Source organism: Lolium rigidum, chromosome 4 (genome assembly GCF_022539505.1).
Source record: "Lolium rigidum isolate FL_2022 chromosome 4, APGP_CSIRO_Lrig_0.1, whole genome shotgun sequence".
Classification (NCBI taxonomy): domain Eukaryota; kingdom Viridiplantae; phylum Streptophyta; class Magnoliopsida; order Poales; family Poaceae; genus Lolium; species Lolium rigidum.
Genome location: NC_061511.1, coordinates 178,872,632 through 178,885,323, shown reverse-complemented (window position 1 = coordinate 178,885,323; position 12,692 = coordinate 178,872,632). Strand labels below are relative to the sequence as shown.

General features: G+C 45.4%; 1 long non-coding RNA gene across 1 annotated transcript; it reads left to right on the top strand.

The window, feature by feature from the left end:
* The first annotated feature begins 10,953 nt into the window (after positions 1 to 10,953).
* Positions 10,954 to 11,371, top strand: LOC124706763. The gene is made up of 3 exons (XR_007004559.1): positions 10,954 to 11,047; positions 11,139 to 11,199; positions 11,274 to 11,371. It is a non-coding gene; the product is annotated as an uncharacterized LOC124706763 (long non-coding RNA).
* Positions 11,372 to 12,692: the final 1,321 nt, after the last annotated feature.

Genomic DNA, 12,692 nt, shown 5'->3' with positions numbered 1-12,692 from the left:
AGGCATAGGCAGTAAATAAAGCAAGCATTGATCAAGCATATGAGATGAATGCAGTGACTCAAGGCAATGATCTATAGTTGCTAACAAATAGATAACATATAGCAAAACTTTTCATGAGTACTTTCAAGACAAGCATCAAAAGTCTTGCATAAGAGTTAACTCATAAAGCAATAAATTCAAAGTAAAGGCATTGAAGCAACACAGAGGAAGATCTAAGTTTCAGCAGTTGCTTTCAACTTTCAACATGTATATCTCATGGATAATTGTCAACACAAATTAATATGATGAATGCAAATATGCAAGTATGTAAGAATCAATGCACAGTTGACACAAGTGTTTGCTTCTAAGATGGAAGGAAATAGGTAAACTGACTCAACATAAAGTAAAAGAAAGGCCCTTCGCGAGAGGAAGCGAGGGATTAAATCATGTGCTAGAGCTTTTTAAGTTTTTGAAATCATATAGAGAGCATAAAAGTAAAATTTTGAGAGGTGTTTGTTGTTGTCAACGAATGATAGTGGGCACTCTAACTACCTCATCAACCAGACTTTCAAGAGCGGCTCCCATGAAGGACGTTATCTCTACCAGCAAGGTAGATCATCCCTCTTCTCTTTTGTTTACACATGTATTTTAGTTTTATTTATGGATGACACTCCTCCCAACCTTTTGCTTTCACAAGCCATGGCTAACCGAATCCTCGGGTGCCTTCCAACATTCACATACCATGAAGGAGTGTCTATTTGCAAAATTAAGTTGCTTACTGATGAATCAGAGCAAAACATGTGAAGAGAATTATTAATGAAGGTTGATTAATTGGGGGCTGGGAACCCCGCGCCAGCTCTTTTTGCAAAATTATTGGATAAGCGGATGAAGCCACTAGTCCATTGTGAAAGTCTGTCAAAAGTAAATGACAAGATTGAAAGATAAACACCACATACTTCCTCATGAGCTATAAAACATTGACACAAATAAGAGATAATAGCTTTTGAATTGTTTAAAGGTAGCACATGAAGTATTTGCTTGGAATGGCAGGAAATACCACATAGTAGGTAGTTATGGTGGACACAAATGGCATAGGTTTTGGCTCAAGGTTTTGGATGCACGAGAAGCATTTCCTCTCAGTACAAGGCTTTGGGCTAGCAAGGTTGTTTGAAGCAAACACAAGTATGAACCGGTAGAACAAAACTTACATAAGAACATATTGCAAGCATTATAAGACTCTACACTGTCTTCCTTGTTGCTCAAACACTTTTACCAGAAAATATTTAGACCTTAGAGAGACCAATCATGCAAATCAATTTCAACAAGCTCTACGGCATTTCTCCACTACTAGGTTTAAACTACATGATGCAAGAGCTTAATCATGATCTACTTGAGAGCTCAAAACAATTGCCAATTATCAAATTATTCAAGACAATATGAAGCATTTTCTGTTTCCAACCAAATAACAATGAGTGCAATAGCTTCCAACTTTTATCATTGAACATTAAAAGTAAGGGCGAAGAACACGGGTGTTCATATGAAAAAGCGGAGCGTGTCTCTCTCCCAAACAAGGATTGCTAGGATCCGAATTTATTCAAACATAAACAAAAATAAAAACACACAGACGCTCCAAGTAAAGCACATAAGATGTGACCGAATAAAAATATAGTTTCAATAGAAGAAACCTGATAAGTTGATGAAGAAGGGGATGCCTTGGGCATCCCCAAGCTTAAACGCTTGAGTCTTCTTGAAATATGCAGGGATGAACCACGGGGGCATCCCCAAGCTTAGACTTTTCACTCTTCTTGATCATATATCATCCTCCTCTCTTGACCCTTGAAAACTTCCTTCACACCAAACTTCTCATAAACTTCATTAGAGGGGTTAGTACTCAAAAAACTTTAATCCACTTTAGCCCTGTAGTGACACATTGCAAAAACTCAATAAAACATCAGCTACAGCTCTCCATGTCTAGAAAGCCTCACTTAAAGTCCACAAGAGACAATGCAAAAAACAGAGACAGAATCTGTCAAAACAGAACAGCCAGTAAACACGAATTTTTAAAAGGTACTTCCGTTGCTCAAATCAGAAAACTCAAAACTAATGAAAGTTGCATACATATCTGAGGAACACGCACGTAAATCGGCAGATTTTTATGAGTTACCTACAGAGAATCATACCCAGATTCGTGACAGATAGAAATCTGTTTCTGCGCAGAAATCCAAATCTAGTATCAACCTTCTATTAGAGACTTCACTTGGCACAACAATGCAATAAAATAAAGATAAGGAGATGTTGCTACAGTAGTAACAACTTCCAAGACACAACAAAACAGTAGCAAAATAAAGACATGGGTTATCTCCCAAGAAGTGCTTTCTTTATAGCCATTAAGATGGGCTCAGCAATTTTAATGATGCACTCGCAAGAAATAAGAGTTGAAGCAAAAGAGAGCATCAAGAAGCAAATTCAAAACACATTTAAGTCTAACCCACTTCCTATGTATAGGAATCTTGTACACAAATAAATTCATGAAGAACAAAGTGACAAGCATAAGAAGGTAAAACGAGAGTAACTTCAAAATTTTAAGCATATAGAGAGGTGTTTTAGTACCATGCAAATTTCTACAACAATATTTTCCTCTCTCATAATAATTTTCAGTAGCTTCATGAACAAACTCAACAATATAACTATCACATAAAGCATGCTTTTCATGATCCATAAACACATAATTTTTATCAAGCTCAAAAATAGTGGGATCAAAACTTTCAAATCCACTTTTATCAATAATATAACAAGATGATTGATCAATCTCAAGAGATATGGGACTCATAGATAAAGTCAAGACTTCTCCAATCCCATTTTCATTAGTAGTACAATTAATATTATCAAGTAACATAGGACCATCATCAAGAGCTTTATCATAAACATTTGCTACGCAAAATTCTTTAGTACCATGCATTTCGACATCAGGCACAAACAAAGCATTATCATAAGATTTATCAAAGTAGCATGGATTATCATAGATAACAGTAGCATAATTATTCTCACAAGTTTTACTCATAGGGAATATTTCAAGAGAATCCACGGGAACATAACATTCAACCTCTTTCGGTAAGCATGGAGGACAATCATATAGTGTAAGAGATAAAGAGTTACTCTCATTAGAAGGTTGGCATGGGTAGCTAATTCATTCTTCCTCCTTTTGTTCATCACTCTCCTCTTCTTTTTCATACAATGAGCTTTCAGGTTCATCAATTTCTTCTTCCACGAGTCCCCGCAAATTGTGAGTGCATTCTTGTGCATTAATGAGTCTCTCTTTATAATCAATGATATAAGGATTATCAGTGTAACTTTCATTGCAAAAATTAAGGATAGAAGAGACATAATCTTTAAGGTCCTTACAAACAACACAAGTTTCATAATTTTTAACCATGAAGGATTCTATCTCAGAGGCTCCCATAAATATGACAAATAGTTCTACCTCTTCAAACCCAAAATGAATATAGCTATTCTGATTATAGTTCTTAATTAAAAATTCCTCACTAAAGCCACATTGAAATTTAAGATGTTTAGTGTCCTGTTGAGAGCAACAGTTTATATCATGGCGTTTAAGCAAGATTTTAGCAATTGTATTCAATTTTTCTATCACAGACACTCATCACTTTTCCCGCTCTTGATTCTCTATAATTATTATAATATTCTATAAGCTCCAAATAGGTTGTAGGTTCTCCCATAGCAACAGTTTTTAATTTTTCGGTTTTTCAAATTTTTATGGATTTTCGGGTATATAGGGAAAATAAAACAAGACAAAAAGAAACTAGGCAAAAGTAAACTAAGCAAAATAATACTAGATAGAAATAAACTAAGCACAAATAAACTAGACAAAAGTAAACTAAGTAAAACAACATAAAATAAAACAGAGAGAGAGGTAGAGTGTACTCCCCCAGGTGAACTTATCAGTAGAGCTATGCCTCCCCGACAACGGCGCCAGAAAAATAGTCTTGATAACCCACAAGTATAGGGGATCGCAACAGTCTTCGAGGGAAGTAAAACCCAAATTTATTGATTCGACACAAGGGGAGGCAAAGAATAATTATAAGCCTTAACAACTGAGTTGTCAATTCAGCTGCACTGGAAAAGCACTAGTAACGGGGGTGATGTGAAAGCAGCAGTAATATGAGAGCGAGTAGTAACGATAACACGACAGCGATAGCGGTAATATGAGAGCAATGGCACCGGAAAATAGTTGATACTACTTCCAATGTCATGTAGAACGAGTATATAATGATGAGAGATGGACCGGGGTTCCCGACTATCTACACTAGTGGTAACTCTCCAATAACAAGTGTTGGGTGAACAAATTACAGTTGGGCAATTGATAGGATTGAAATAGCATTAAGACAGAACATCAAGATTATTAATCATGTAGGCATGTTTCCCATATATAGTCATACGTGCTCGCAATGAGAAACTTGTACAACATCTTTTGTCCTACCAGCCGGTGGCAGCCGGGCCTCTAGGGAATCTACTGGAAATTATGGTACTCCTTTTAATAGAGCACCGGAGCAAAGCATTAACACTCAGTGAAAACATGTGATCCTCATATCTAAGCCTTCCCCTCTAGTTATCCCAATTTCTGTCACTTTGGGGCCTTTGGTTCCAGACATAGACATGTGCATACAACTTGTAGATACAATCTAAGCAATAATTATAGAGCTTAAATCTAAGATCATGCCACTCGGGCCCTAGTGACAAGCATTAAACACAACAAGATTGCAGCAACAATAACTTCACAAACTTTATAGATAGACTAACCATAATGTAACAATCCATCGGATCCCAACAAACACAACACCGATTACATCAGATGAATCTCAATCATGTAAGGCAGCTCATGAGATCATTGTATATTTAAGTACATGGGGGAGAGAATACCAACTAGCTACAGCTAGAACCCGTAGTCCATGGGGGAACTACTCACGGAGCATGATGGAGGCGGTGGCGTCGATGGAGATGGCTTCCGGGGGCACTTCCCCGTCCCGGCAGGGTGCCGGAACAGAGACTCTGTCCCCCGAATTGGAGTTTCGCGATGGCGGCGGCGCCCCTGGAGTCTTTCTGGAATTTCGTCAATTGGTATCGATGTTTTAGGTCACCAGGGCTTAAATAGGCGAAGAGTCGGAGTCGGAGGGGCCACGGGGCCTCCTCACACTAGGGTGGCGCGCCCCCCTCCTGGGCCGCGCCGCCACCACGTGTGGGGCCCCCCAGGGCACCCCTCTGGTCCCCCTCTGACTTTCTGGAAGGTTCCGGGAAAAATAAGGTTCTGGGCGTTGATTTCGTCGAATTCCGAGAATATTGCCCGAACAGCCTTTCTGGAACCAAAAACAACAGAAAACAACAACTGGCCCTTCGGCATCTCGTTAATAGGTTAGTTCCGGAAAATGCATAAAAACATTATAAAGTGCAAGCAAAACATGTAAGTATTGTCATAAAACAAGCATGGAACATCAGAAATTATAGGTACGTTGGAGACGTATCAGTCTTTCAATTTTAACATTCCTTTTAAAAGACGCATATTTGTTGATCTTAATCAATGTAATGGTTTAAAGCAAACTCCCTCCGTCCGACAAAAGATGTTGAAGGAGTCTAGATACATCCAAATTTTAACAAACATTCGACATATTTCGTGGAACGGAGGCAGTACTATCTTTTTATATAACTAGCCATACTGAACCTGATGAAGTTAGATGGAGCTTGTCCAGTAATAAATGTTTCTCTATTGTTTCTATGTATAAGGCTCTTGAGCATAACCTTGCTAGTCCCAATAACAGATGAATTTGGAAAGTCAAGTTACCTTTAAAGATTTTTTTTTTGTGGTAACTCTGTTATGATGTTACTTTAACCAGAGACAGTCTTAAGAAAAAATTTGGAATGGGTCTCATATTTGCTCGTTTTGTAGCAATTGTGAAGATGCAAATCATATTTTCTTTTCTTGTGCTATTGCAAGAGTGACTTGGGGTTGTGTTGGGGCTAATAGTTGTCATTCCAATCGTTGGGAGACTAGCTTGGTTATATGCCTATATGCCAGAAGGTAAGAAGTTTCGTTGCTTTGTTAATGGCTGCCATTTTCTGATCTATTTGGATTACCAGGAATAAGATAAACTTTGATGGGTTCATGCTCAAGAATCTTGTTTCAATAACATTGTTTGCTTTTTTTAACCTACCGGGCAGGACATAATGATAACGATGATGCTATGAAGATCAAGAAAGGGGAGAAGCAGCTGATGAAGAAGGCAATCCACATGGCCTAGGATATCAGTGCAAGTGATATTTCTACATCAACTCCAAGCATCTCCAACATCCTGGAGACTCAAGCTCCATGATCTGGCCGTTTATCATCTTGGAAGTTGATCTTGTCTAGTCCTGAAACTTGTAATTTCTAGCTATTTTGTATGTGCCGTGCTAAACTTCTTGTTAGAGTTTGCTTTAGTATCATCAGATTTTTGCCCTGTAGTATATGCTCGATATCGAGTATCTGTCAGCGGTTTTGTGAAGGTGCGAGGGTGGCCTCTTTCCATCTCCTTTTGCTGCATTGGTATTGTTGTCTCAAACCATTTTATATTTCTGTTATGTAGTAGTAATAGAAAGGAGTAGCCCGTTTGGAAAAAAGAATAATAACGACCCCCTTAGGTTTTACCTATAGTGAAATGGTACCCAACTTTACTTGACTTGTGCCAGCTTGAAACTACTCTTGATTCAGTGTTGCTTGTCTCGGAAACGAAGCTGATCACGATCGGTGCAGCCAAGAATCGGATACCACAGCGCCAGGCCCGTGTGCTGTCAGGTCGATCTGGTCCAGCGGAGCATATGTAGTCGCTCGGCGGTAGTATCTGATAGCACACCGTGCAGATCCTACAACCCCTCACCTAACACATGAATTAGCTAATCCGATAAAAAAACGCTACGGTACTAAACCGTGAGCATATCATCTGGCTTATCAGATAGAGTAAAGTCTATATTGAACCTTGAACTTGTAGACAGTGTCCGCATCAAACCCTGAACTCTCAATCCTTGAAATCATCACCCTGTACTTGCCAATCCCAGTCGATCTAAACCTTAGGCCTGTTGGGACTAGTTTGGCTCACCGGAAATAATACAATCCCGCCCAGGATCACCCTCCACTCTCACATTGTGGCCGGCCCATATGTCATGTTCATCTCTCCTTGGTATATTTCTCTCTGACCTCCACTCCACAATAAATTTTCCCTTTGCTGTCGCAGCAGCTCAAGGACATCAACACGGCATCACCGCAAAGTTTATTGCGTGCTCACAAACTGTTCAGAGAGAAGACTGAACTAGGCAAATAGATTGCACACGCATTGAGCACCTCCATCTCGTAGCACGATTGTTAGCAGTCAATGACTTAGTGCGAACAATGGTGAGTGCAGGGCGCTGCTGGGTCAGACTTGGAGTAAACGCCCGCCACCGGTGCTGCGCTAGAAGAGGAACTTCAGGGATCTTGCCGCTGACGAGCTCGTTTTGGTTCTTTTGGGAGCTCGTCGTTCTTCTTCCAGGAGGCTAGCTACTCCTCGAAGGTCGCCGCCTATTCCTCGAAGGTCGCCGCCTCGGAGGTGCTCCCGAAGGCTAGAGGCGGCCCATCGGCGTCGTCGTCGTTGTTGCCGCGCGGGGGCAGCACCGGCAGCGGCGGGCTGCACGAGCCGGCAGCGGGGGCGCCTCCGCTTCTCCTTCCTCAGCCGCCTCCTCGCGCGCTTGACGGCGCGCGATAAGTTCCGGCCACTTCCGGCCGGCCCGCTTCCATGCGCCGTCGGAGCGCTACCGCCTAGCGCGGTCCGCCTCCGCCCGTACACCCGGCGGACACCGAGGTACTTTTCCACCGCCGATTCGGCCACCTCCCCTACCCACGCGTCTTAAACGCCCCATTGCGGGCGGAGGGTATTGGCCGAAGCGGCGGAGCGGCGTCAGAGGAGGCGGAATCGCTCGCCGGAGAGGAGGCAGGCGGCGACGGCGGGAGAGAAAGCGGCGGAGGGGAGTAGGGTTTAGAAACCGAACTCCCTCCACGGCCCCTTTTAATACGGGGCGACCACTCGATTTCTCGGGTGCCCGAACTCGCTTTACGGGCCAGGTCGCGAGTTCGAGTTTCTCCAAACCGAACCCCTATTTTTATCGGACTTTTTCAATTTCGGTTGCGAGTTCGGGCTCTGCTAGAGATGCTCTGACTGAAGTGAGAACGGCAAAGGGGGAATTTTACTGGGAGTGCAGGTGAGAGAGAAATATGCCAAGAAAAAAGATGAACATGACATGTGCGCTACAGACCTACAGTAGTCGGTGAGAGTTGAGGGTGATCCCGGCCGGGATGGTATTATTTCCCGTGAGCCAAACTAGTTTTAATGGTCCAAGGTTTAGACTGATCGGGATCGGTAAGCACAGGGTGCTGATTCCAGGGATTCAGAGTTCAGGGTCTAATCCCAACATCATATACAAGTTCAAGGTTGACTACAGACTTTACTCTATCAGATATCACCGTACCGTACGTACTGGTCGGCCCCTCCGCCGGCGCAGCGCGCACCACATCCAAGCGAGCCACTTGATGTCACAGCCTGCGAGCTTGTACGGCGAGGCACGGTGAGTTGGCTCATATGCTCACAGTGCAACTAGCCTAGATGACGACGACACGAGGATCTAGCGGTTGTTTCACTGCTAAGTACGTCTCCTGCTTCTGTCCTTCACATGTGCATGTCACGCGTGTGCCAGCCCGGCCGGCCGGGCCTCCGCCACCGCGGCTAGCTCTGACCGACCGGATCTGCCTCCCCCGTGATCACGCCGCCGCGACCGCTCGCCGGCCGAGCGAGCTACCGTTTAATTTCTTTTAGCAAACGGATGTTGAGCGACCGTTTTTGTCCGCCGTGACCGAAAATGCGTCTGGGCCCTCCTCCAGCAGGGCGACGCAAAGTGACCGGGCCGTCCGCGACGACGCAAATCTAGCCCAAATATGCGTCTCGGATGCGTCTCCACGGACGCTGCGCGAACGCGCAAAGTGTCCGCTCGCGTCTGGCGAACGTTTCGTCTGGCCCGCCTGGCAGTGACCCAGCGTCGATTGTCTTCTCCGCCAGTACTAGCGCGGAGGCGTCGCTTCGGTAGTCTGTGGCCGCGTAAATGGCGATGCCTCGCGTGGCGCGCGGCAGTCGCCTACCTCTGCGCACGAAGTAATGTCAATGTCACGCGTGCCGTGGCCCTCGCCCTGCCTTCGATCTATATAAACAGGGACGGTAGCATCTCATCTCCTCCCCACTAAACCCTAGCCGCCGCACAACCTCCACTGTAGCGCCGCTGCCGCTCAGACTCCGCCGCAGCCACCATGAGCAACACCGGCCGCGGTCAGGCTGCCGCGCCTCCACCTCCACCTACACCTCCCACTCCACCTCCCCCGGCCTCGAGCTCTGACGAGGAGTTCGACTCCGACGACAACACGGGCAACCTCCTCAACCCGGTCAGGGACGCCAAGTACATGGATGACGCGGAGAAGGAAGCAAAGGAGGAGCGGGCGGCCCACGCGGCATTCGACGCCGAGATGGAACAGCGTAGGCTGGCGGCGGCCGCAGCCATAGAGGAGTCCGACTCCGACATATCATGGTCTTCCGATGACCCTGATGCGCCTACCCCGGAGGAGAGGGCGGCGGAGCAGAGAGCAATAGTCGAGTCCTTCGAGATGGTCAAGGACGACGCCGCCAACGCGAGACTGCAGCAGTGCTTGCAAGAGGACGCGGTGGCGCACCAAGCCATAGCGGCCGCACGGGAGGCGGCCGAGAAGCCGGCGAGGGAGCGACGCAACGACGGGGTCGGCCCGTTAGGCAGCAAGTAGTATCTTTAGGTTACTTTGTATAGTTTCTATGCTATCAAATGTACTAGTATATTTGCTCTTAAATATGTTGCAAATCTAAAAATGGGTCGTCCCGGTGGACGCACACCCAGACGCAAACGAATAGTCGGACAAAATATGTTCGCGGGGCGACGCAAACGAACGCTCGCGACCACTTTTGGACGTCCGAAATGCATAGCCTCGTTGGAGATGCCCTAACTGTTCATTCACATGTTCGTTTCTGCTTCTTCCTATGTGTGGCACCGGTATTGGCGTTCGTCGGCCTAGCCAAATTTGGCCAAACCTGGCGTTTATGGATCATGGCAGGACGCACGTAAGCACGTGCATTAGTTAACGGTAGGTACCCTACGTAAATCTCACTCGAAAGAAAACTGGGGAGAATTGATTATAACCCCCATGTTTGTGGGCGTGGGCAAAATAAGCCCCCTTCTTTGGCCGTCTCCCTTTCAACCCCCTTTCACCTTATTATTTCTACATTAAGTAACTAATTTTTTTTTTGAAATCTTAAAACATTATATTAGGTCAGCAGACCGTCTCATTAAAAACCTTCCAGCCCCTTCGATACCCTGGAAGGAAAAGAGTGCGTCTGAAACCTGCCGCCTCTGGATCATCACAAAATTACATCATGAAGGAGTTTATCTAGGAAAAAACTAGGGGGCTCATCGATCCAATTACAAGTAATCTTACTAGAATAAGAATTTTGAGCTAACAAATGAGCAACCTGATTTGCCTCCCTCGGAACATGTCCCACCGACACGTTTCCAATACTTGTCATCTTATCAATGCATTCTGCAAACTTGTTGTCTGAGCACTACACCGGGCGCTCTCTCTCATTAAAAGCATCAACAATCTCCATACAATCAGACTCAGCCCGCAGTCGATTACAACCCAACTGTATAGCCATCTGAAGACCCTCCTTCAGCGCTATAGCTTCCGCCATTACTGCTGAGTCAACATTAAGCAACTAATCTAATACACCTATATGATTATTTTAGAAAGACAACTCTGCCCTCCTCTATTGCTACAGCTCACACGAACTGGGAAACAAAGGCAAGTCGCGTGCCCTCAGACCCGTCCCTGACCTAGCCGCCGGAGCCGCAGCGCCCGCCTCCGTCAAACCTGTCCGCTCCGCCGCATCTTCCCAAATCCTCCGCCCTCCATTACTCCCCCAAGGTAAGGCAAGCTTCTCTCCCCTTCAAGTTTTTGGTGGATTTCGCTTGTTTCCTCTAATGGTTGGTCTGGTTTGTGGAAACCATATGGACAGAATTGACATGGGGATTTGAAGGGGCTCTAGATTGACAAAGGGGTATGATGGATCTGCAAAGGTAACATCATATTCTCCAATTTTGTTTGATGTATGTGCCAAATTTCTCAAGTTTTTCTGTCTAATATTCAACAGGATTGATTGATGCAGTTGAAGGGTGGTTCTGTCTATTCATATACCCATTTGCTATTTAGGTGCTGAAAAATCTGTCAAAGAAGTCAAAGGGGGGATATCATCAACAAGCGATTTTTTTAAATAATACACTTTTTAATATTAATTCCAGAAATAATATTCGTTTTTAGCCATTTTCGGAAATAATACACCGTCGGGTTGTGTGAACCCGAATTAGGGAAATCGGGGTTGAGGAGCCCGAGGCGGAGGGAATCTGGCGTGGGAGCCCAATATCGGGGATGAGGACCCCGAAGCGTGGGTGTCGGCCACCAGCGGCCCGTGTTGGCCTGTCCCCTGGACATGGGCAGATGCTGTCGGGGCCTGTAATCCCGAGGCGCTAACTTCGGGGTAGCGCACCCCGAGTCGGCTTCAGCGTGCCCAAAACGGAGGGGAATAAATTCGCCCGTGCGCTGCTGCCTCGACGCCATCTTCCTCCTCCAGCTCGCTCTCAGTTCATCTGCTCTCTCTCTCTCTCTGGTTAGCTCTCAGTCCAGCAGCATTTTCTCTCATTTGTGAGCGATTTGTTCAGCCATTTGTTGTAGTTTCACCACCAAATGCTGTAGAATTAGCTGATCTATAGATGGGTTAGTTTTTGAGGCGTTTTGGTGGAGGTGGTGTTGGTGGTGGTGGAGCTGGTGGTGCTGGTGGAGGTGGTGGAGGTGGTGCTGCTTCGTGGTGCTGCTGCTGCAGCTGCTGCGTGGTGGTGCTGCTGCTGCAGCTGCTGCGTGGTGGTGCAGCTGCTGCGGGGTGGAGGAGCTGAGCTGCTGACGGAGGTGTTTGGCACGCTTCAAGGGTAAACCCTAATTCCTGATATTAGATGGTGTAATCATAATGCATGTTGCGTTCGTTAGCTTCACAGATTAGTTACTGAAATATTTACCGGTAGAAAGTATTTATTTAGGACTGCAGGTGCTAGATTTTTATTTATTTTAGAGTGTAGGTGCTAGATTTTTTTGACGAGTCTGTAATTTGTATAGGTGAGCAGATATGTCAGATAGAGTAAAATTCGTTGTTTACTTCGGTCATGGCACGGTCCGAACAACTCCGATGGAAGCTGATCTGAGCGAGTTTCAGTACGAGGAGTTGCATCTGAAAAACCCAAAAACATGGCGAGTTAGTCAGTTGAAGGAGTGGTTGACCGTGAATTTCGGGCTTAATCCCGAAACATACACTGTTCGTGTGCATGCTTTGTGGAGCAGCTCAAGTACCCAGATTTTCTGGCGGTTGAAGCCGATTGAGCGGACCTCTCAGTGGGTGCACTGGTTGGAAGCGTGCGAGCGCGGGGGAACTCACCCCATCGCCTTAATGCTTCCCGAGGCGAAGGTGGTGAATTCCCAAGAAGGCGAGGGTGAGTTCCATCCGTGCCGCATCACCAAAGTTCCG